We start from the raw sequence: 25,410 nt of genomic DNA, 5'->3' as shown, positions 1-25,410 counted from the left end.
CCTTGGGGGGATGATATAAACATTCCGGAATTAGATATTTGTGATGATTGCACAACTTTCGAATATATCAAAACCCATTGGACTGTACACTTTAAGATGGTGATTTTTACGGTATGTGAATTATAACTCAACTATTGAAAGCCTAGTGTAGAGACTTCCTTGACAGTCCACTGGTTAAGACACTGTGTTTCCACTGCAGGGGGCGCAGTGCAGCCAAAAAAAAAAAAAAAAAAAAACCCAAGAAGAGCTCAATGTAGAAGGACGGGCCCCACATATCACACACAGGTGGATCACCTGGCTCCCTGGGACCTCACAACTACCAAGTAACGTCTCCGGGAAAACAAAGGCAAAATTTTGTGAGGGTAGCTGACGACAATAACAGCACCACTTACTGCACACTTGCTATGTGGCAGATATCATAATATTAATACATAATACATGGCTATCTCAGATTACCAAAGATGTGAATACTATTATTTTTATTATACTGTTATTGTCAACATTTTACAGATGATACAATGGAGGGACAGTGGGATTAAATAACTTGACCAGGCCCATAGCTAATAAGGGACAAAACTGAGCACCAGGAAGGTATGGTTAAATAAGCACCAAAATACTCTGCCCAAAACCGTGTCCCTCATGGATCTGATAGTCACTAAGATTTGGGGAAAACAGAATCATAATAATAGTGATAAGAATGTAGTGAAGAATTCTTGAATGCATTTTATGTTCCAATCCCTCTACTAAATTCTCTACATCGATTATCGCATATAGTCTTCATAAAAAACTCTGTGAGGTAGATGCTAATGTCATCCCCAATTTACAGAAGTGGAAGTGAGGCAGAGAATGCTTAAATAATCTGCCCCAAACCACATAGCTAGTAAGTGATGGAGCCAGGATCTGAACACAGATACTTAGTGTCAAGTTATTTTGTCAGAGATCCAAATTTAGATTCCTACAGGGTCTGAGGATGAAAGAATGAATTGAACAATTTGGCTTGAAATGCCAAACAGTATCTACCCATCTTTTATTTATCTATCAATAAGAAATCACTGCAGATAGTGACTGCAGCCATGAAATTAAAAGACACTTACTCCTTGGAAGGAAAGTTATGACCAACCTAGATAGCATATTCAAAAGTAGAGACGTTACTTTGCCAACAAAGGTCCGTCTAGTCAAGGCTATGGTTTTTCCAGTGGTCATGTATGGATGTGAGAGTTGGACTGTGAAGAAAGCTGAGCACCAAAGAATTGATGTCTTTGAACTGTGGTGTTGGAGAAGACTCTTGAGAGTCCCTTGGACTGCAAGGAGATCCAACCAGTCCATTCTGAAGGAGATCAGCCCTGGGATTTCTTTGGAAGGAATGATGCTGAAGCTGAAACTCCAGTACTTTGGCCACCTCATGAAAAGAGTTGACTCATTGGAAAAGACGCTGATGCTGGGAGGGATTGGGGGCAAGAGGAAAAGACGACGACGGAGGATGAGGTGGCTGGATGACTGAACTGAACTGAACTGAAGTCTATAGATACAGAGACATGATACAGTTTTCTCTTAATACTGTTAATCCTTAACACTCTTATTTCTTAAACAGATCAAAGAAAAAGAGTAGTAATAATGAAAAATGACACTTTGCTTCAATGTTGGGGACACAAAAAGGAGTGACGACAGCAGTCAAATTGGAGGAATAACATGCTTCATCTAAAGGGGAAGCCACCCTTCAACTCTTGGTTGCCAGGTGGGTAAACGGTGCAGTAGTGCCCTATTTTCCGAGAGAAATTTAGAAAAGTTTTACATGAAATCTTTTGGTTTTTTAAAAATGGCAAAGAATCCCGCAGACTGTAGCTGGCCTGTAGTAATCCACTCTCAACCTCCAAATAAAGTAAATTACCTCTGCCAGCAGCTCTATGTGACTGGAATTTAGGATTGAGGGTAACACAGTGACAAGATGAGTCTGGAAGGGTGAAGAGGGGCCATGGCATGAGAATCCTTGATGCACACCGGGGGAAGGTAAATCCCATTCTACAGGCTAGGGAAAGCAGACGCTGTGTTGTTTTGTTTTAGAAGAGAAGGGGACTAGATCAGAAAGACATTTCTGAGAACCATGAAGGACAAAATATGTGGGGAAGATAGCTGAGACCAAACTGATGACAACTATGACTATAGCCCAAAACCACAGTGGTGCCAATGAAAGCAAAAGAATGACTTAAAGCAACTAAGCAAAGACTTTCCTTAATAAATGATAGATCTCCTTATATCAAAAGAGCATATACATATGCTATCATATAGCTATAGCATCACTTCATAAAGAAAAGACCATCATCAAGAAGAAGGAGAAAGCCAACTTGAGAAACAGAGCTATGAGAGAAAGAAGAGGGGTTTCAGGATACAACTTGTTTGAGGCTGGGTTTGGCATGTAAAAAGGAAAGAAAATGTTCTTGGCTAGGGGGGAGACAGTCCGAAAACTGCCTAGGAAAACAAAAGAGAACAAGAAAAAAAAGAGCACATACAGGAAGAGGTTAGGTCTTTAAAAATTAAGAAGATATAGGAAATCAGCAGGGGAAAATGAATCAGGCAATGAAGATCAGTGAAGGTCCCTAAAGTCCATATTTAATGCAGATGAGAGAAATCAGGCAAGGCATTTTTAAAAGATACTGTAGTAAAGGCACCAAGGAGATTGCTTTAAGAGAGACAGAACTCAAGAATAGAGACCACAGTATAAGTATTCATAGGGAATAGAAGCGGAGAAGGCAAAGGCACCCCACTCCAGTACTCTTGCCTGGAAAATCCCATGGACAGAGGAGCCTGGTAGGCTTGCAGTCCATGGGGTCTCGAAGAGTTGGACACGACTGAGCGACTTCACTTTCACTTTTTACTTTCATGCATTGGAGAAGGAAATGGCAACCCACTCCAGTGTTCTTGCCTGGAGAATCCCAGGGATGGTGGAGCCTGGTGGGCTGCTGTCTATGGGGTCGCACAGAGTCGGACATGACTGAAGCGACTTAGCAGCAGCAGCAGCAGCAGCAGGGAATAGAAGAGAAGAAAAGGAAGGCCAAAACAAGGGAAGCATTTTAGCTACTGGAGATCAATAGAGAAAGATGAATTTTAGAGATGTCAGAAAGGAAAATATGACAGGATTTTGGAATATTCTCAGAGAGAAAATAAGGGCTATTCTGTAAAAAAAAAAAAAGAGAAAAGAAAAGAAAAAAATCCAAAGTTCTCTTTCCACAATTACTTAAGAAGCATCCCTGAGGATGGCCAAAGATAATACCAAAGCCACATTCCAAGGGCATGAGGGGGAGAAAGCAGCTACCAGAAAGTTCCAAATGGGAAGGGAATGAAAACCTTCATCTTTAGCAAACTTGCATTTCATTGATTATAGCATGGCCCAGACCAGAATAAAGTGTGCTACAGAACCAGCTTCTTCAGAGGTGACTTTGTGATAGTCCAGAACATTCTGAAAGAACTGCAGCTGTCACAGAGGCAGAGTCTTTAAAAGGAGGAGCCTTCACCAGAATCACGATCCAGAGATTAAAAAGGACCACTACCAAGAAAGATCTTACTTAAAAGCATAACGGTGTACACTAAAGGGGTAGAAATACAAGGAGAGAGGAAGGAGCAGTAAAAAGGGACTGTCACTGAAGTGTGGGTCATATAATACCTGGCAGCTTATGTACAGTATTTAAATCCCGCATCAGAGAGGCAAGGTTACTCCATTTTGCAGGAGAAAGTATAAAATGCACTATGGAGAATCGTTACTAAAAGCCACATAGATGATAAGTGTCAGAGCCAGGTCTTACTGGATTTTCAAGCCCATGCATTCTCCACTATACCACCCTGTTTGACTATGGGCCATCTTCCACCCAGATTACTGCAAAAGCCTTCCCAACAGGCACAGCTCACCCTCTCCATCCCACATCCAATATGTAGCCCAGCAAGAGCAATCATTCAAAGACACAAATTTCACTGTGGCCTTGCTCAAGCCCCAATAAATTCCCTTTGATTTTCAGGGAAGTCCAAACTACTCAGCATTCCCTCCAAGGTCCCTTGGGATCTGGCCCTGCTCACCTCCCCAGCCTCATCCCAAGCTCCTCTCATTGCAGGTGACAAGTCAATGATTCTGAATATATTTAAGCCTTTGGAATGCACCATGGATCATTCTCACCTCCAGATCTTTGCACATTGTCCCTAACGCCTGGAGCACTCTTCTCCCTGACCTCCTAACCTCTCCTTTTAGGTAGTCTAGATAACAGTACACTATTTTCTCACAAAACTTAACACATTTGATTGGAATTCTCTCTTATCTGTTCTGAGATCCCTGTACTGTATCCTCCTCTTTGAGTCCTCTCCTGTCAATTAGCTGCAGGAGGAATGATCCTGTATCTATCCTTTTCACTCCTGAATCCACAACACCCAGCTTGTGCCATCAGGTGCTTATCAGGTACTACACACGTATGTTTCCAAGTGGATAATAATTTGATAAGGCAAGGGCCATCACTCGTTGCTAAGTGAAGTGACATCAGTGGAAGCCAAACCCCAAAAGCCCTACTCTTGGCATTTGCAATTTATTGTCCACCGCTGAAGATTCTTAGACATTCTGAAAACTTCACTGATATTTTTTGGAACATATGATCTATATGCTTCCTGTGCTCAGGGCTATAAATAATTCCAACGACAAGGTTCACTTCTTGCCCTAAACAAGCTTACAGTCTAGTGGAGGAGCTTTCATTTTCGCCAACATGTTGCAACACACATTCTCTCTAAATCCTTTTAAGGGCCCACTGACTTGAGATTATCAAGTTCATCAAGAATTTGGTAATTGCCGTTTGACTCCTAGAGGTTCACAGCGGGCTTGAGGACTGAAGCCAAATCTTACTCATCATTATCATCCCAGTGGTTATATAGGGCCTGATATATAACAAGAGGTTTAAAAATCACCAAATGAGTGAAAGAATAAATGGACAAACGAACAATCAAATAAGTCAAGTCTTGGAATAAAGCTTTGGAAACTGGGTCACAGTCTTGGTTCTCCTCCATCACTAAACAGATAAATGACTTGGTGATAAGTCCCCTTATCAAGAACCAGCCCATCAGACCCACATAGATACTGACCAGCCTGCAGAGTCAGTGGAGCATGGGGGCAGGGAAAGAGGAGCAGGGTAGAATTTTTTAAATCGTTTTGTTCCCTCAGGTTTCGAGGGGGGATGCTGTGGGCAGACAGTGCCCATGCAGAGTAGAGAGATGGCTTCACCTGGCCTGCTACCACTCCAAGCCTGCTCCCTGAGGCAGGCGACAGAGGTCAAAAATAAGTGTGTAGATAGATCAACAGTGTTCATCACACACTTTCACTACCTGGAAAGAAAACGCTTTGGTGGCATACTAAAGTGTATTAATAATCACCAACATGAATAAATATCCAGTTGAAACAGACGTTTGCTAGTTTCTGTACCTTTCAAAATTAGAACCAAAAATCTGAACAGTAACAGCTATCTAAACAGTATCCTTTTCACACACACACACACACACACACTCCTGAAATTTTCCTCCCTGTTGCCGTCTTGTTAGTTATTTGAATAAACATTATTTCTGCCACTCGTTTTAGCACCAAATAGTACCTTGTAGTCGATGGGGGAGCCTGGTGGGCTGCCGTCTATGGGGTTGCACAGAGTTGGACACGACTGAAGTGACTTAGCAGCAGCAGTACCTTGTAGTCAGTTAAAAACCTTTATCAAAGGTAAGAGTATGGTACTATTTTGACACCAGACAGTCCTTTGCTTTTGTGTGGAATCACTGAGTTGCCTGAACACTGTAAGATTTTGCTTTTGTGCAGACAATCAGCAGGTCATTAGCAAACCCCATACAAATTGCCCCGGACTCAGGATGGAACCCTGGGGACCTGAAGCCATAAAAGAGAGAAGATATGGTGTTGCTGACAGTTGCTTCTGATGGCTGTTTAAAAAGTACGATTGCAACCACCCAACGGCTTAATACAGTACAGCTCTGAGCTGTTCACAGGGCAAATTCTGATTAACAGTATCGATATTCGTTATGAATTTTTAAGTTTTGGTGGAGCACTCCATTGTATCCTACTATTAAAGGGCAAGACCAAACAAGCTCTTTTATGAAATGACCGTGTTTATCATTACTTTACTGCCCCTGGTTTTGCCTATTGGTGAACATGATACAACCTATAGTTTATTCAAATAGAGGGTGGGCAGGAGTCCTGCTGCATATTTAGAAGTCACATGAAGATATTTTTGCATAAGAAAGTGAGGGTGAGATAAACTGAAATTCAGTGTATGAGCCAGAATTTGCCACTTTTACACATGCACATATGCATGCTGAGACTCATACACACACACAGGATAATGTCTATTTCACTACATCCACATCTGGCAATGATGCGGGCATAGTGAAAAGATTTCATATCCCCTCAAGAAAGCCCTTAGGCTACAAGAAAAATCATCCCACATCTAATAAACCCATCTGAGATATATCTCCCATATGGTAAAGCCTTATTTTGTTTTATTCCAACAAATTGGTCCTTGGATTCCTCTCACAGCTGTTGCTGCTATTGTTGAAGCCGTGTTGAGCCCTGCAATGACCATGATGTTGTGAACAACAGCCAGATCCCTGTGTCACTGGACTGTGCAAGCATTAAGTGATATCACCTGTGAGGAGTACTGAGCACTCAAGATATTTAAAGCTCTGATACATAAAAAGGGCTCAACAAATGGGGGTCAAAAATATTTTTTGATTAGAATATTCTGAGAGTTTAGTCTCAGGAAAAAAATGCAAGTAGATTCCTAAACCAGATTACCAAAAAAATAAGAAAGCTGAAATAAGTCAACAAACAAATAACTTTCTCCTTCACTATTCTCTACCATAGTTTAGTTTGGCTTGAGGAACATTGGTGTGTGCCACAGGAGACACAAAGACAGATGTGGCCACTCCCTGACTTCTGCTAGAGGAATGACACACCTGGGGCTCTTTCTAAGTCGTGGCTTTTACCACGGCAGCAGCATTTAGAAGGCCTATTGCATGCGTGCATGCTCAGTCGCTGCAAAGTGTCCGACTCTGTGCGACCCCATAGACGGCAGCCCACCAGGCTCCCTCGTCCCTGGGATTCTCCAGGCAAGAACACTGGAGTGGGTTGCCATTTCCATCTCCAATGCAGGAAAGTGAAAAGTGAAAGTGAGGTCACTCAGTCGTGTCCAACTCTTAGAGACCCCATGGACTGCACCCTACCAGGCCCCTCCGTCCATGGGATTTTCCAGGCAAGAGTACTGGAGTGGGGTGCCATTGCCTTCTCCATTAAATATCTCTAAGAGGTAGCAAATTTTAATTACATAACACAGTGTTATCAATTATAGTCAATATGTTACACATTAGATCCCCAGACCTTGTTACCAACCCCTCCCTATTTCCACCACCCTTATCATAACAATTAGCTTTTTCCTATTTGAGGGGGTCTCCTTCTTAATTTACAGCTTCCATAAGTAGAGGAAATATCTTTTTACTTTGCTCTGACTACCAGAATTGGTGGATGTTTCAAATATGCTCAAAATCAATGTGAACTAAATGTTTGCTCAATTTAAAAAAAAAGCTAATTACAGCAAGACTATAATTATAATGTTTACCTTATATATAAAATACATTACAGCTATCACCAAAAAAAAAAAAAATCACCAATATCAGGAGATAATTCTAATCCTTTTGGTCTACCTGGATGGATCATCTGCAGACATATGGCCAATTTCCTCAACACTTTAAATTGTTCAATATAATCACTTGTCTTGTAGGTGAGGTTTTCGCACTCTCAAATTTTCCTTTCGATTTTCACCCAATTTCAGCACATTCCTTTCTGAAGTTTAAGCGAGGCCTTGGCTGCTCTGGGTTAACTCTGGGCCACTTCTGGCAAACTTGGGACTGCGGGGCAGCTCGACTCCTCCTGTCCATCTTCCACGCCTTATGAGCCTTGTTGCCCTCTGTTTTACTTTCCTCTGAAGTTTTCCCCCACTTTTTGAGGATGGATTTAAAAGCTCCCCTTTTCCATGCTCTAAGACGAGCAAAAAAGAATGAAAAATAGGGCTAGAAGGGTGAACAAAGAGGGAAATCCAAGAATGTTGAGGCTCCTCCGGCTTTACTTAACCTCAATTTCTTTTCTTGTGGGTGGCCAGAAATGGATGGACATTTTAGAAAGACTAACGGGGAAAAGCTGCTAGGAGGAGACAGAATGTTGGAGAGATGCTAGGAGAAGAGACATTGTTAAGGAAGTAACCTATCTTGACTTCTCCTCTTCCTCTAATCTCTTTCCACAAGTCACCAGCTAGTGGGACTCCTGGTGGGACTGAACCCTTCTAAAGCTCTGGGTAGATAGAAAGGATGAATGGCATGAAGCAAAAATTCCACTCTTAAAAAAAAAAAAAAATCCAATGTCCCTAGGGCCTCTAGATTCATTGCTCAAGCGCTTTCCACTGCGCACCACCCACTCTCCCAGGCCAACACACACCACCAGGCCATCCCACACCTGAACTTCTGGTTGAGCCAGAAGAGCACTGGAAGTTTGGAAGCAGGGCCAGAAACTCAGCACAGCGCTGGGCTCAGCCACCACCTCTACAGTGCTGGGAATCCACCATCCCCAAAACAACCTCCAGAAAGCTCTGGGGAGGCGCAGCCAGGAATGTCAGGAGCAATTTGGGTTGGCACCAGGGAAGCCTCACCCACTTTCCCACAGGGCTCCAGTCTTGGTTACGTCAGAGAGCGCAAGAGTGTCCTGACCCTCCTCCCAACTTCCAGTTAAACCAGAAGTTGGACATTCAGGGGAAGGGCCAGGAATGTGGACATCACTGCCACAGTTTCCATCACAGCTCACAAGCACAGCCCAGGCCATACACGTGTGTTTGTTGAACAGAAACATTCAGAGAGTCTGGTTAAAAAGGAAATACTCTGTTATAGACTTTGAGCAATAATGGCTGTCCTTTGTTGAGCCCTTACGGTGTGTGAACTAGACTCTCGATGCAGTAGGTCATTGAATCCTAACAAGCACTGTAAGTTTCTCCGTTTTACATACAAGGAAACTGGGGTTGAAAAGAGCACAGCAACTTGATTCAAGCTACTAAAGAGGCAGATCCCACGATTCCATTCCACATAGATCTGACTCCAAAGCCCATGTTTTTGATCACTGTGTGTAGAAAACCAAAATTCTACAGCTCTGAGAGTACTCTTCCTGGATAGGACTTTAGGGCATTTTGACCTTGTTTTGTTGGAGGAATAGAATTCAGTAGCCAGACAGCACGTAGTATCCTCTATCTGTCAGTGCCTAAGGCCAGAAAAAGATTCTAGTAAGTCAGATAAACAAGCATCAGAGATAACCCACCCACAAAACAAAACTTGAGGGACTGTGTGGGAGGGAGTGTGAATTCTGGGTTCAGTCTGGCTCATAGTTAATTTATCTCAAAGTTAAAGTCATTCCCTTGTCTTTCAAGGGCAGCCAATACATGAAAATAGATCTACCATGAACTTCAGTCACAGCTCTAAATAAATAGGTAGCGTATTAACATGTGACATGAGCTCTTCACTTTCCAAGTCACATTTTCATGAAAGATACTGATGAACTGACACCAAGGAGAAGTATAGCAATGCACTTAGGAAAGTTCTGGAAATTTCCTGAAGAAAACAGTAGATGCAAAAATGAAGACAAAGTGAACACTGCCTTTATGTCTGAGGGCCCCTTGCTCCTAAAGTAAGAGCACCCTCATGATTTTACAGCAGTTTCAAGAATAAATGTAATTGATAACATAATTACGAAATAAACATGTTGAGACACTTTTTTCACCTTGAGAATTCTCAAGATGATGACTTTGCAGATATTAGGACTATTTATGAAAGAGTCTAGTCAGCCCATACTGCTATTATTATTCCTCACTCCAAGTGCCCATGGATTCCCAGGACATTTCTGTTTGTATGTGTGGTTATCAGGGGAGTGGCCCCTGCTAGTGGAGAAAGAATGACCACAGGAACCAATCAGTTAATATCCCCACCCTCTCAAGACCTCCCGACCCATTGTCACGACTGCTTTTCCTTCCGTGAACTAAGAGCTAACAGCAGGTGTGCACCTTCTCACCCCTTTCTATCCTACAGGCTCCTTCCAGGAAAAAGGATGCCCTTCTAAGAACAATGGTCCTATGAAACAAGCAGAATGAAGAAAATCAACACCATGTCTACTCCAAACTCTCTCAAAAACACAGATACCCAAGATTATAGGCCAGGCCTACAAGGCAAGCCAGCTCCCAGTGTGATATAATTTAGAGAGAATCAAAAGATTCCAGGGTATATATATCAAACTGCTTTCATTTATTCATTTGATCAGCCAATATTCATCAAGCACCTGCGTTGGAGAGTGTGTAGATGGTAGAGATACAACAGTCATAGGGATGCCAGATTTAGTGGATAAAAATCTCATATTTTACCTGGCAACTTCAAATGGTCAGCAAGAGATAATACCTGACCACAACGCATTTACAATCTAGGGTCCTCTGTGACACATGTGGTATGAAAGTTGCTCAGTTGTGTCCAACTCTTTGTGACTCCATGGACTATACAGTCCATGGAATTCTCTAGGCCAGAATACTGCAGTGGGTAGCCTTTCGCTTCTCGTTCGCTTTCTCGTTCAGGGATTGAACCCAGGTCTCCGGCATTGTAGGCTGATTCTTTACCAGCTGAGCAACAAGGGAAGCCCTATGCATTCCCTAAAAAATTTTAAACCCATTAACTAATGCACAAGCTGATTTTTCTGATTAGCTTCAAAGTAGAATGAAGAAATAGATGGAATAATACACAGAAGAGGTTTGTTTTTAAGGGAAAAGAAGAGTTAGAAAGGTTCAAGGCAAGGCACACATGAGTAGAATGTCACAGAGGAAGTAACAATGATTGACCAGAGATAATGCAATGACTCTGTGTCCCTAGTTGGGTGGCAGGGGGTCATGTGAAAGGATCCTAGTGAAGAAATTATTGCTGAGAACTCAGCTTGTTTCACCTGCATTCCAAGTTAGTGACAAGTTAGCCGAAAATGTTGTCAAGGTTGGTAAACATTTCAATTAGACCTGAGCAGAGAGCATTGAGTGGGATCCCATGCCAACTTATGGTTTGGGGTGGAAACCATACAAAATGTGGTGGTTTTATAGGGTTTGAACCTGAAAGCAAGCAAAATGTGGTGGTTTGAGCAGTGTTTTTCTTGGAGTTTTTTTAGGTACTCAGGCATAAAAATTCACAGTCAAGCTTGGGAGGTCCAATCTGAAACAATAAAAAGTTTTCACACTATCCTTTCAGCAACCACAAGAAATAGCCTTCCAAGAGAAGTTGTTGACTCTTTATTTTAATATCTTTTAAATATGGTTGGTAGAAGAACCAGTTAGGCCATATTTATGTAGCAAAAACTGGCTTTGATATTTGAAGGAAGGAAAGAGGCTGTCTTTTTCATATTATCTACATAGGAACAAGAAAGTAGGGGGTTTTATGCATGCCATTGTGTTAATCATAAAGTCAGTGAATGATTAGTTCTCTTGGCAAAAGTTTCTTGGTCAGCCTGCTGTGAGCAACTCCATCACTTGAATCTGGAGTGAAACCGGGAGGAGTAAAATATTTGTTTGTTTTATATGTCAGTTATTAAAGCCACTGCAAATTCTTCACAGAAATACGTGCAGAATTAATATATAAATAAATAGGAAGTGGCACAAAAGAAGGGGCAGAAATGGAAGGATCCACATGCATGGCAAACCTTACCATTTCCCTTACTTGTTATTTAAAACTCCATGGCATCTTTAAAACTCAATATCATTTTATGTCTGATGCAAAAAACAAATTTCTGTCTCTCCATTTTCCCCCCTTTCCCTGATCTCCTTTGTCTGAGCAGGTAACTGAAATGCCTTGTGGGAATGTGTGAGTGTGGGGTGAGGGCTGCCCTGGCCTTTGAGTAGGACGGATGGCAGAGGAGTACCTTGCCAGAGTGCAAGAAAACAAGCTGCACGACCTTTCCCAAGCTTTTCTGGCAGCATCTGTGAGGCTCATTCTCTGGACCTGCAACCAAATAAAAACATTTACTCTAGTCTTCAGTTTAGAGAGCCTAATGTCCCTTCATCATCATCTGTTGTTCTCACAATGGTGTGGAATTTCTTTTTTATTTTTAAATTTTGTACTCCTTTATTTTATTTTTGAGGAAGCTAGAAGAAAGATTATAAACAACAGTTGCGGTTTACCTGAGCAGAACAGCAGGAATCATCATTATTATCATTTAACCCATATATTTATTGTTATTCCAGGAAAATCTAGTTAATTTGGACCTTGTGTCTTTAAAACATCTGATAATTCCAACATGGCGAATCAGCTTAACTGTTCCTTTGGTGGAAAAGAGTTTACAAATCTAATTAAATAAGCTTTGCAGGGGGTGATTAATCTTAAGAAAACAAACTGCTTTCAAACACTCCAGTAATAACTGTTTCTGACAATTAATGAAATGATTACAAAGAATTCTGACCTACTCATTGAAGCAGACCCAGTTATGAGCGCTCAGCTGCAGACTATTGGTCCCTGGCTTGTGTAAATATTTTCTATACCATAGGTTACAATATTCTGTGTTCTCATATATCATAGTTTATACTGCTCTTCCATCAGATTAGCCTTCCATAGTGAGGGTTTCCCTGGATTTCTTTTCAAGAGTTGTTGCAAAGATATCAGTAAAATAAGCCTGGATGGACTTTTGAAGATGTTTATGATCCCTCCAATCTCTATTAATGACTTTTTCTTATACATATGTCCTCTAAACTAAGGAAATAATTGGATTCATTGGGAGCCCACTTGACCAGAGCATTGTGATACTTAAAACCTCATTGTTAACACTTATATAGATAATCCACATCACTATTCAAGGAACATGTCGTATGGTCAAATGCGTAAGGATTCAACAGGTAATCCAACTTGTCCAGGAGTTCATCAGTTAAAATGGGAAATTTATGAAGATGTTTTGTCCTGAAAATGCTGACAATTCACTATAGAGTCTCAGGTAAATTCTTCATAAAGTTACTTATGGGAATAAAAGTTATATTCCTTTGAGACTCTCCTTGAGGGATACTAAGTGAAAAACTAAGTATAGAATTATATTTATAATTATAACTTATTTACAAATAAGAAAAACAGGAAGAAAAGGTTGAATATTTATTCATTAAACATATATATATATGGCATATTTACTGTCCATCAGGCTCAGTTGTGAGCTCTGAGAAAGAAAGATAAACATTATATTGTGCTTGTACAGCTTATAATCTAATTAGGGAGACAGATAAAGCAGCAATGATAATAAAATCTACAAAACAGAGGCATAAAGACAGACACCTAATTTCAAACATCAGAAAAGACTCCCGGTATTATTGGTCCCCAGCTTGTGTAAATATTTTCTATACCATAGGTTACAATATTACAGTATTACAAATAATATAATAATATACAGTGTTACAAATAATACCTAAGGTGGAGAGGTAAGAAGTTAGCCAGGGTGAGCTTTCTGGAATAAGGGGATGCCATATGCAGACACAGAACCCGAAAGGCCTTGTTAAGCTTTATATTGCTGTCAGTGTTCAGCATTAACTAGTATTCTTCAAATACCTACTTTTCACAAAGCACCTTGTTAACCATTTTATAGGCATTTCACTTTATTCTACCATTGCCAGATAAGTCAGTTCTATTGTTTTTCTAGTTACACAGCAAGGAGACTGAGGCTCAGGATCATCCAGCAGTCGGACTCAGAGCCCTCCGTGGTCACCCTAGGCTCTGAAGCCTCCTCAGATATGGCAGACTACAGGGTATCTTTCCTCTACAGGCAGTGGAGAGCCACTGGGGATTTTAGGTGAATCTCCTAAAAGTAGGTCTAACATTTTTTTTATAAGAAAAAGATCCCATTCTTTGCCAAGTGTTGTGGGTTTTTTAAATCTGTTGAATCAATACCTTGATTACATCTAGCAGAATTTGATTTCTACCTTGTTTAGAAAAAGATCAGTGACTTTAAAAGGTCCTTTTGTGCATGTGAATCATAACCCCAGAATCAGGAAGTAAAAATGATGCTGTCTTCAACAAGCAGGAATGGCAACTGCCACATGTTACTCTGACATGCCACACGGAAACCCATGTGAGTTGTCACACAGCATATACGGCAGACTCCATCATTTATACCTATTCTTGTGGGGGTAGGGCCAGATTTCTAAATCCAAACACTTTAAATCTGAATACTTCTTCTTTGCTTTTAATTGATGGTTTTTAAAGGGCAAGATTTGCTTAGAACCATGTTAAAGATAGAAGAGTAGAGCCATAGTGACCTAAAATGATCTAATTTTCTAGAAAATTACTACTTTCTACAAGCTGCATAAACTTTAATTTAAAAGACAAGGAGGTCTATTCTCTCTTTTTACACCCATGTGACATGCTAGGCTCTTAGGATTTTGGAAAAGGGAAAAGAGCAGATTGAAGAGATTAGAATTTTTAGCAAAATAAATATAATTAAGAAATACTGCTTATTTCCATCTTTAAGGACTGACAAGTAACGAACATTTGTTGATTTTCCAGAGAGAAAGTATTTTCAACTTCAAAATACGTGTAAAGTAAGCTTACAAAGTGAATCACAGAGGCAGGTTAAGTCATAAGTAAAATGCACAAATCAGCTCATATGAACATGACAATATATTTTGCAGCTAAAATCACCAAAATGAGCATTCCTGGGATGCTTGATGCAAGCATCTTTATGTATCTGCATCCAATAAAACATCTCTAACATCTTGTCAAGAAATAGTATGGTAACTTCCACAACAAATTTTCTAGAACCTGATTTTAGTAGTTGTAGAATGGGTTTAGAGGAACAGATCAAGGAAAAGGGAGGCCACCAAGGTGAGAGCAGACAATGAGTCTGAAAATAACCTCAACAACTCACAGTACACAATCTATGGCCACTAAAGAGGTCTCTGCTTAAATAATCACTCCTGGCGTTCTTTTTCCTTCATCTGCTTTCTCTCCTTGCTCTCTTCCTTCCTGAACTCTCTCTTCCCATCTCAGTCCTCCTTTCAAGCTGTGCTCCCAAGCCAGTTGTCTAAAATCACTTTCAAAGGACACATTTGATGCAAAGCAGTCTCAAGTCCTTTGTCCTACTTATAAAAGCGTTTGGGTAGCCTCAGTGTCAGTGTGATTTGGGCTGTCATGGAGGCTGACCCATTGAGGTTAAATGAAAATCAACTATAATAGGAATGATTGGAAGGAGAAAAGGGTTTGTTTTTATTTAAAACAAACAAACAAATTCAGATATCTGCATGTGTTCCTCCCATTCAACAAGTTCTGAAGAAAACTGGGTGGCATTATAACTTCATAAGCAATCTCCTGCAAGATAATGTCGAAGATGTGACAGAAAATTGAGAAATAAGAAGGATGTGTATATAGCACATTTATGATTATGTACACATCACTTGTGTTGAGTATGTAGCTCAACTCTACTAACTGATTAACTCTATTTATATATATGAGAAGTGGTTTGAAAAGCACTGTAAAATTTATCTGAGTGTATATATGCAAGCAGAGTACTGTATTATGTGTATAAATATCAGGTAGCATAAAATAAAATATCCCTGTAGATGTTTGTTTAGGGACACATTTGGATTGAGTGAGCATTATAACAAGAATTTCTTTAAAAGCCACAAAAACATCACACCTTTTAGTTTTAATAAAGTCTAGTTTTTGGCAGTTCTTTTATCACATCTGTCATCTCCTAAGCTTTGCTTAGCCAAAGCACTCAGACTTGAATTTTGAAATTGTCAGTATAGGCCTTCTAATCTTTAAATCTTGAATTATCTAAGCAAATTAACTGCCATTATTCTATGCCTACAGGACTCAAGGGTAAAGAAAGCAAAGGAAATACAACTTTTTTTTTTTTTTCCAGGCAATTAAGCTCCTGTGGAGGTGGCTTGGGAGCATGTATCTGAAACATGGTCTTAGGTATTTTTGTAAATAATCAGGTAGACAAGATGAGTACATTAACTCCACTAACAGGATCTATAAGACAAAAAATGGCTCCATCTAAGAAGTTTAATAACCCAGCTTTTAAGTAAAAAGTTATTCATAGTTCATAGTGACATTTCCCAGTTTCCCAAAATGCTTGTCCTGAAGCCGAGAGATATCTTGGAGAAATAATTGGAAAAAATAAATAAAGGAAGGGAGCTCCTTTTCACAGCAGCATCTATCAGTGTGGTGACCTGATTTCTGCTGTGACCTCCCTTCAGAGATCAAAGCAGGATTAATGTGATTCTTTACTGTTTGCATTTCACATCTCAAAGCTCTGGAGACTTAAGCAATAAGTACAAATGCAGTCTCAGAACACCAGAGAAACGGAGTGTGAATGGGGAGGGTTAACAGCGGCAGAGGCTAGGTATGAAAAGTTACTTGGGGTTTGAAAGGCAATACAGAATTTAGAGTATTTTGTATTTTTACCCACATTTGCTTTCTCTCTTCTCTTTTTCTGGGGCAAGGCTTTTGGCTAGTGGACGAGGCCAGCACTGAATGCCATGTTAGTAAGTCTCCACAATGACCTTCTAGCTCATTTGGAATGTTTTGCAGCTGCTGGTACACATGAAAAGGAAGGGGACCCTGCCGCGTGTTTTCACACGAAAACACTTTCACCTTACAACCGGCACTTCCGCAGAGGATTTAAAAGAGGGGAAGATCTTTTAAAATATCAAAATGTTGAGCTTTTGTGCTTCCACCGTCCGTGTGGCATTTCTGGATGGTGGAACTTCTCAAGAGCGTTTCCACCGTTTCTGAGTGCTTGTGCTTTTTGTTGAGAAAAAAGGCAAGTCCCCTATTCCCGGAGTCTCAAAAGGTGAAAGGAAAAAATCGCTTTCGTTTTGTAACGCTTAGTGTATACATCACTTGGAGGGGGAGAAAATGCTCCCCTCCTCCAAACTTGACTGTGATTTTTAGCTGCATTACCTAGAAGAGGGCGCGCCAGAGAGTAGCTCAACGTGCAGTTTTACAGGGACTCGGGGAGAACCGGCTTGCGGAGGTGAGGGCGGGGGTTGGAGCGGAGGCTCTGTCAGCCAGGGATGTGACCCCCACGGTCTCCACTCCTGGTTCATACACTTCCACCCCAAACTCAACTTTTCCGCAACTCTGCCCGCCCTGACGCACAGACACCTACACGCAACGAGAAGTTACTTCTCCAGACAGCCCATTCACCCTGCTGAGCCCTGCTTTTGCCTTCGGGCTCCGTCGCGTTCACTCTTCCCAGATCCTCTAGGTCAGCACTTGGAGACCATTTCTGCCCTTGCACCACCTCCTCCCCCTTCCGCCCCCGGCTGGAGGCCACTCTCCAAACCGGTCCACGCTTCGTGGCCAAAGCCCAGGAAGTGGCTCTAGGCAAAGACGCCGCAGGATGGACCCGAGAGGTCTCGACATCACCCGACACTGGGGAACTGGAGGTCCTTCCCGCGCGCACCCCTCCCTGGCACCCACAGAGGTTCCACCTCCTTCTGCGTAACGTCCTGGCGGAGCCGCAGGGACCTGGAGCTAAGCTCTTTCCCTGGCAAGGGGTGCGGGGCGGGGGAACTGGGGGGTAGGGAGTGGGGGTCCCCTCGGCTGGAGCCCAGCCGCCCCGCCCCAGCGCCCACGCCGTCGGCCGCGCGTCCTGGCGGCGCCGGACTCCCGCTGCCCGCCCCGAGCTGGTACCTGGAGGGGAATCCACCGAGGAACATTGTGAATTGTCTCAACTAGAAAAGCAGCCGGCCATTGGAGCTTTCTGTCCGGAACACAATTCCCAGGGCCAAGGATAAGGGAAAAGGAAGGTCTTTCAGTGCCTAAACACTACATTCACCTCGTTGTTTTAACCACAAGAGAAGCCAATTGGACTTTCTTAGGCCGTTACTTTGCTTTCTGTAGCGTCATCTGACGGTGTTGTTAATTGTTTTCTCATCATCGTGCTAATTTGTTAATGGGGACATTTTCAGCTGGAACAAGGTTTGTTCCGGAATCCGTAACTAGGAATCAAGTATGCCTGGGGGGAGTGACTCGAAAATTCAACCGGAAAAGTTCGGAACATCAGTATCAACTCACTCTCTGCCCATCTCTTTTTCTGATTTTACACTATGATTCTCTCTGCAGTCCTAGCTTGGCCAACGGTTACCTATCACTCGGAAACAATCTTATAGCTAAAAGCAGAGTAGTTGGAGACCCACGACTCAGTTAAAAAGTGTTAAGTTTTAATATTGCCTGGTAGCGGTTTTTTTTTTTTTTTTCCAAGTTAAAAGTAAAAACTCATATACAATTCGTAGCTGTATTTTAAAAGCCTTTATATTACGGAGAATTTTTTAACTGCCGGTATCTGACTTTGGGGGAAAAAAATGAGAGAATTCAATAAAAAGTTATTCAATTGTTAAAACATAGTGGGAGCTCTACAAGCTTTATAGTTTCTGTCAGGGCATTGCTAATGTTTTTATATATATTCGAGTGGTTTGGACTTAAGTTTTCATTTTTTAAATGTTATGTTTTGGGGGTGATCCCTTAAGTTCCTATTAATATATGATCTTTTTAATCTAGTGAAGAATCTAAATTTTAAGGAAGGGAAGCACAAGGCTTCAGTTTACCTCTGTTTCATATTCTTTAAAGAATATGTGTGCATTAACTCTTTAGACTCGTATTTGTCAACTTAGAAACAAGATTTTAAAGGTAGATTTTGGAAAATTAACTTGAAAGAAAGAGGGTGACTTTTATCTATTGGGGAGCAGGGATGGTGTTTTAATCAGGGTAATTAAAGTACAGTGTCCTAAAATACATAACACAGGGAGAGGGCTTTAAAAAAACGACTCCATCTAACTACACATATATACAAACTAGTAAGAAGTCCATAACCCCTATTGCCAGCCAGCATTGCCTGTAAATTATCTTCAGTTGGAACTCTGCTAAGAGTTTATCCTCCGTTGTAGTTTGGAATTGTGTGAAGGTATATATGTACGGGATCTATGTATATATAATTCTTATACTGTATATATATTTAGACATACATTCTTTTTAAATGTTTATGTGGTTAGTCACTTTAAGAGCATCAAAATAAATGGTACGTTGGCTTACGCTATCTCCCAGGTATTCCCAAACACTGATGAACAAAAATCTGTATATCGGAAATGAAGAGCTACCCATTTAAAGAAAAGAATGGAAAGGGGAACTCGATTTATTCTCATTTGTTTATCGCTAGACGTTCCCCCCTCTCTGCAAATTCATTTGAATAGCTTTCAAGCCGGAAAATGGAAATGTGGCTCCTGCCCTCTATTTCAGCGGCGGCAGCAGCGTCCTGGCAACAGCGCAATTTTCTATCATCAAGGATAAATGGCATCGAACAGAACATTCTGATAAAAAAAAAAGAAAAGGAAAGAAGGAAAAAAAAAAAGCCTCAGCCCAAGGAGCCCATGATTGCTGGCCTTCCTGTCTGTCATCCCTTTACAAAATCCTCTCCGCAAACCTGAGCGGCATGCTGTCAGAGCTAATAACGTCTTCTGAAGGGGGTTGGGGGGGGGTAGGTGGGGGGAGGACATAGTCTTCTCTGCACAATGTTCCCATTTATTAAATCGAGTGCTTATTTTTAAATTGCAAATATCTTTGTTTGGTTCACTGAAAATTAAAGCCAAGATGTAGGAAGTTACATGATGCAACAATTATTCGTGTCATATCAGAGAATCAAACCCCTATCTCCCCTTCTATGGTTAAGGTCGGATGAGGAGGAAGAGGGAACCTGGGGGGATCCAGGGCAGGAGGTTTTTTGGTGGAAAAATACAAATCTGTTCGCCCTGCAGGTAAGCTGAGAGTAATTGAAAGCCAGAGGAGCGATACCTGTTTCTACCAGGGAGAGTGAGCTGACTGCGACACCGAGAGCGCGTGTGGGCGCGGTCCTCGCCGCGACGCCGCACGCGGGTCAGCCCCAGCTCCCAGCAGAGCCACGAAACTGTCCCGCGGGAGGCTTTGAACTTAATGGTGGCTATTTCTCGCTTACTGCAATGTCTTTCCAGAAAAGGGCATTCTGCTGTAAGGAGATAGATCCCTGGGCTCCCTGTCCCGGAGAGGTCCAGAGGACACCCTGGGGGAGTTCCCCGAGTCAGGCACTTCGCCAGCAAGGTGGAGGCTTAGAGCCGAAGAGCAGCACCCCCACACATCCAGGCGGGCTTGCAGATGCTGCCCTTGGTTCTTCTTAGCGGCCTGATGCCTGGGAGTGACTGTCGGGCTTGACTGGTGACCGGCTCTAGCGCCTGCCCAGTTCCAGGGCCATCCACACTTCTGCGCTTCGGGCTGAAACCCCCACGGCTCAGGAGCGGGAGCGTGGGGTGGGGAATGGGGGGTCCAAAGGAATGGGGAGTAGCGGTGTTGACCCTCTCTTCCTCTTAGAGCAATCGCTAGAGAATTTTTTTAAAAACCTCATTGGGAGGTAGAGATGAGGGAACGGATCTAAGATGAAGAGAGAATCCATTTAATATCCTTTAGAGCAAGGCAAAAGAAAAAAAGAATGGAGAGGTATGTAAAGGTGTGAAGGATCCTAAAATGCGGAGATCCTAAGAAGCAGACCGAAGTTAGGATTAGCAGGTACGAGATGGGTGCTGGGGGAGACGGGGGCGGAGGACGACGAGTAATCAGCTTGGTTTGTAAAGAGCTCTGCGGCTGAGAACGGTGGGAGGAGGGGAATGATGGGGAAACCTTTGTTTAATGAGGAAACCTAATTATTGCGCATCTGGAAGTCTTGGTCCCAACTACAAGCTGTAGGCGGGTACCCCCCCCCCCCCCCCCCGCCGCACCCAGGGAAGCAGGGCGCATGCCCCAGTCGTTGGATTTGCATGATAAGGTGCACACGTGAGCCAACTATGGCGGAGCCCCCGCCAGCGGCCAATAGGATCCTGCTCTTACTGCGTGTCCGGGTCACACTGACATCGCGGTCCCCCGACAATAGGCCTTTAAAACCCACTTTAAAAATAAAAGGAGTGTTTTAGTATTGATTCTCGCCGTGGCACGCTAGATTTCTGTGGAAAATAGACATTTTTATAACTGCACATACATTTACTACAAGCAAGGGTTAAAGTATTCAGAATTTAAGGGAAAAAAAGAGAGGGAGAGGAGTCTGTCTAAAGAGCACTAGCGGGAAGTCAAGGAATCCTGGGGACTGCTGCCTTCAGAGCCCTGAGATTTGTGTCAGTATTTTATCTGCCCGGCCTGATCTGTTGCTTTAAAATCACTCCTAGCTCATTGATCAAATGAGCCTCTGAAGCAGAAATATTACATGTACATGCCTGGTTTGAGAAAACAACCCCCAACTGGCCTTTTTCTCCACCCCCATCCTTAGACCCCATTGTCCCTGGGCCTCTAGAACACCTGTGGCTCCAAGCCTCTCCCTTTCTCAGACTTTTCTCAGAAGTGGTCTGTGTGGTGAAATCTGTGGGTAAGCATGTCCACATCTGTGAAATGGGGCTAATTAGGGCAGAAGGAACTAGAAAGGTAGAAACGACATGAATCTCCAGCCTGTTTGGGCCTCTCCCACCTCCATCCAAGCTCTGAGCCTGGAAGGGATGAGGTTGATTCTCTGGGGCTGCAGAAGGGGTGGGCCAGCTGGGAAATATTACCTAGCAGTGCCCAGTCTGTGCACCCAGCACTGCTGCCTGCCCTCACTGCTGCACTGTCCTGACAGTTACCAACCACCCTGTCCTCTTCCCACCATACAGCCTTGCCAGAATTACTGCCCACAAATGGGCCTTCAACATCCCAAGAGTGCTTCTGTCCATGACAGGAAAACTGCTTGTTCATATCATTGAAATAAAACAGGTGGGGATTATTATTTGCAGTTCCTCTCCCCTTTTGTGTAATTCACAAGTCTCCAGTGTAGGATTAAGCTTCAAATGCATTTGGTCAGGTACATACTTTTTAGTGCTTGTTTCAGACAATCACATGCTTAAAACCGTCCCAGCAGTGCCTCTGTTTGTCTCTTCTTCCACCTTTCTCACCCTCTAGGCCCTTCCACTATAACGTAGACTCTTTTTTGTTCTGGAGGGTGTGAACCAGAGTTCCATCCCAGCCCTCCGAGGTGCAAGCCACTAAAGAGTGACTACAAGGTCTTATCTGCTCATCTAAGATCAGTAGTATCTAATCAATAAGCATTAAGTTGACATACTGTTAAGCATTTAGCTGCCAACATCAATGTCTATTTGTGCAGGAGATAGATACCCACTGAACCTTCAGAAGTGCTGGTTGATACCCTCTGAAAAGAGCAAAAAAAATGTTATCACAATTGTGCTTTGTAGAAATTAAGCTTTCTCCTAAACTGGCCCAATAGAAAGAGGCTTCAAGATGAGATAGCCATGTTGTGTAAAATGCTTTTGAACACTAGCTTTGAGGGTTTCTCTTGAGCTGACTTAACTTTGTGCTTTAGGAAAATAATAATAACTTTGTGCTTTGGTGTATTTGAAAGAAAATATAAACCTGGGGGGGAAAAGTCCATTATCCAGTCAATAATTTTCACTGCCCACAGTTGAAGCAAAATCCCTATCTTGGGAGTGGCTGTGAAAAGTGAAGGAGGTTTTGGATAAAACTGAACCAATATAATTCTCAAAGTCATGTCCCAGAACTTTGATGAGAACTCACTGTCATCTTTGGGAGACCAGCAGACTGGGAGTCAGATGGGAAATACTGAGGTGCAGACAGGACAGTGACCTGAACCCAGCCTCTGCCATAGCCTCAGCCTCTGGAGCTGCTGTTTACCGGGATCCGCTCAGCTTTAACACAGACTGTCCCTCGGTCTCTTTGTCTCCCATGTGTGCTGACCTTAGGGTACTTTCTGGCTCCTGCCCATCCCAGTAGGTGTCAGCAGGCTTGTTGGTAAAGCAGCTGAGCTGGGAGCATGCCCTTTCCCATGTGGAGTTGTTTCCCTCTTAAGTGAGGACTTGTCAAGATATAGGGAAATAGCAAAAGGCAAAGGCGGGTAAAAGGGAAGATACTGAGGACAACTGCAAAAATGCAGTTGATAGCACGAAGGCTTCTGGAAACCAATGCTACCTCCTCCTCTTGGAGGAGCGCTATGCCCACAAGTGAGCTGGGGCAGAGAAACCTTCTCCCTCCTGTTCTGGGTCTCCTCTGGTTAGAGGGATGGGGGAGACTCCTTTTTGTCTAGTGCAGGTCAGCCAGGGAGCAGGGCAGGGACTTCCAGTCCTGCTGGAAGTTTTCCAGGAACCCTGTCTCAACGTCTGTCTCTATCTGCTCTCCCGATTTAGCTCTGGTGCCTGGGACCCTCTGACCATGCCTTAGGTGTTACTCTAAGGACATTAAAGATGCTGCAGGAAGCTTTCCTCTGTCTTCCAAAGTCTAGGCAGCTAACCCAAGCCAGTCTGCAGGAGAACAGGGCAAGCATGCCTATCCAGGGCTGGCATTTTCAAACAACCTGGATTACAGGCTGCGTCTTGAATATGAATTAGCCTTCTGCGCTGGTGTGACTCCGTTTTGAAACGCAACTTGTCAAAGTGTGGTTTTAATTAAACATCTTCCGGTCCTGAAAGATTACATGTTTTGTAAAATATATCCTAGCATGAAATTTACTTCCACGATCTGAAATTAGGTACCTTGTAAATGTTTTCATAAAAAAGAAATGGGAAGGGTGTGTGTGAGAGAATGGAACAGTTCATACTCGCTGCGTTTCTTTAAAGCGTCCTGCCAGCCGGCCCAGGCGCCGGACAGGTCCCAGGCCGCCCCGCCAGTGGGCCGGGACAGAGGAGAGACCGCGCGCCCAGGACACGCGAGTAACCCGAACCCGCCCCGGCAGGCGCGGCCCAGCAGCTTTGGCAGTTGGAGACAATTCAGCAGTCAGACAAGTTAATCCCGCACTGATTTGTTTCGAATCCATCTGCAGGACGCCGGATGCCGCCTTCAGCTGCTGCTGCAGACACCTGCCTCCCTCTCCACCCGGGGCCGCTGCGCCTGTCCGGTGAAGTTGAACAGAAGAGACGGGAGGGTGCAGAAGGGCCCCAAAGCTGCACTGCAGACAGCACTTCATCTCGAACGTCCAAGTCCTACTTTAAGAAGTCCTGACTAATATTAAACAGCAGCAATCTCGATCGACAGCCGTCTTAAAGAACTGTCCCCATAACTGTTCCAAAGCAATCTCAAAGCTTTCTTGGACGGAGAAGGACCCCCCCCCCGCCCAAGGCTCTCTACCACCTACCTGGCGGCGTTTAACATCCAGGTAGCCCTCAGAGAAAAAGGACCCTGTTTTCCCGCCTGGGGGCGGGGAAGGAGCTTGCGCATGTTGCGTCTTTCTATTCCGCACAGAATTAGGAGCTGGGCCCTTGAGGGATTCCCTTTTCTTAACTACTCTCTGAGGATCCGGCCAATTCTGGCGGGATTTGCTGGGCTCGAGTAGAACTTAGCGCCCACGGGGTGGGGTGTGATGGGAGGAAAAGGCGGTAGTGGTGGGTGGAGGGGGACGCATCTCCTTTCTTTCACATAATTGGGGCCGGCGAAACCAGAGGGGGTAGCGCGGTAGGGAGTGTTATTTACCGCCCTCCACCTGAAATAAGCAAGACCAATAACGCGCCACGGTTTTCGCCCTGTTTACTCCATCCCCATTCAGTGATTGGCAAAACAGGCCCTGAAGGCAAAGGCAATAATTGCTCCCCGCTCTCCTTACTAGGGAAAAGTGTGTAGGCATTTGAAGTGTACTAAAAATAAACGAAGGAGCGAGAAAATGAAAAGGGGACAGAGTGACAATTGGCGGCAATTAAAGCGTCTGCGCATGTTGCTGGAGGAGCAGGGACCCACAGCGGTTTTTGTTTTCCCAGGCCTGATGATGTGACTAACTGAGGGAATTTTTGTCCCTGGCTCTGTGTGTGTGTGTGGGTTTGTGTGTGCGCGCGCGCGTGCGCGTTTTCAGCAGCCAAGGAGGCCACTGCAAGGGCCGGGTCCGTGGGTAGGGGGCGGGCAGCCTGGGACCGTTTCTGGGCCCTGAAAACCCGTTTGGCCTTGGGGAAGAGCCAGGTCCAGCTCCCCCTGCCTTGCCAGCCGGTCTCAAGCAAGAGCCTCTGTCTAGCATTCCGCCGCCACCTCTTCCAGGAATTTTGGGACAAGCTTTCAGCTCTAAGGTGTCTAAACTTAACCGGTAAAAACATAATAAGACTAACGCGTGTTTCACCACCACCAGAGATGCAAAGGATAGGAGGCGAGGAGGGAGGGTAAGGGGGGCGGTTAGCCAAATCAAAGCTTGGGAGACATTTTGACAGAGCGCTTGAAACATTACTCTTAATTTTTGGAAGGCTTTCAAGAAGAGAAAGAGGGTGGGGTGGAGAGAACCACAGCTTTCTCCTGTCTGTCACTGGA

At 43.4% G+C, this 25,410-nt stretch overlaps 1 long non-coding RNA gene across 2 annotated transcripts in view; it reads right to left on the bottom strand.

The window, feature by feature from the left end:
• The window catches only part of LOC113891707, a 53,571-nt gene that overhangs the window by 12,688 nt on the left and 15,473 nt on the right, over positions 1-25,410 (bottom strand). For both annotated transcript variants that reach the window (XR_003510861.1, XR_003510862.1), the window contains one exon: positions 11,996-12,075. This is a non-coding gene — a long non-coding RNA (uncharacterized LOC113891707). The remainder of the gene's footprint in view (positions 1-11,995; positions 12,076-25,410) is intronic.

Source organism: Bos indicus x Bos taurus, chromosome 4 (genome assembly GCF_003369695.1).
Source record: "Bos indicus x Bos taurus breed Angus x Brahman F1 hybrid chromosome 4, Bos_hybrid_MaternalHap_v2.0, whole genome shotgun sequence".
Taxonomy (NCBI): Eukaryota; Metazoa; Chordata; class Mammalia; order Artiodactyla; family Bovidae; genus Bos; species Bos indicus x Bos taurus.
The sequence above is the reverse complement of the archived record's forward strand: the minus strand, read 5'-3'. Positions and strand labels throughout refer to the sequence as shown.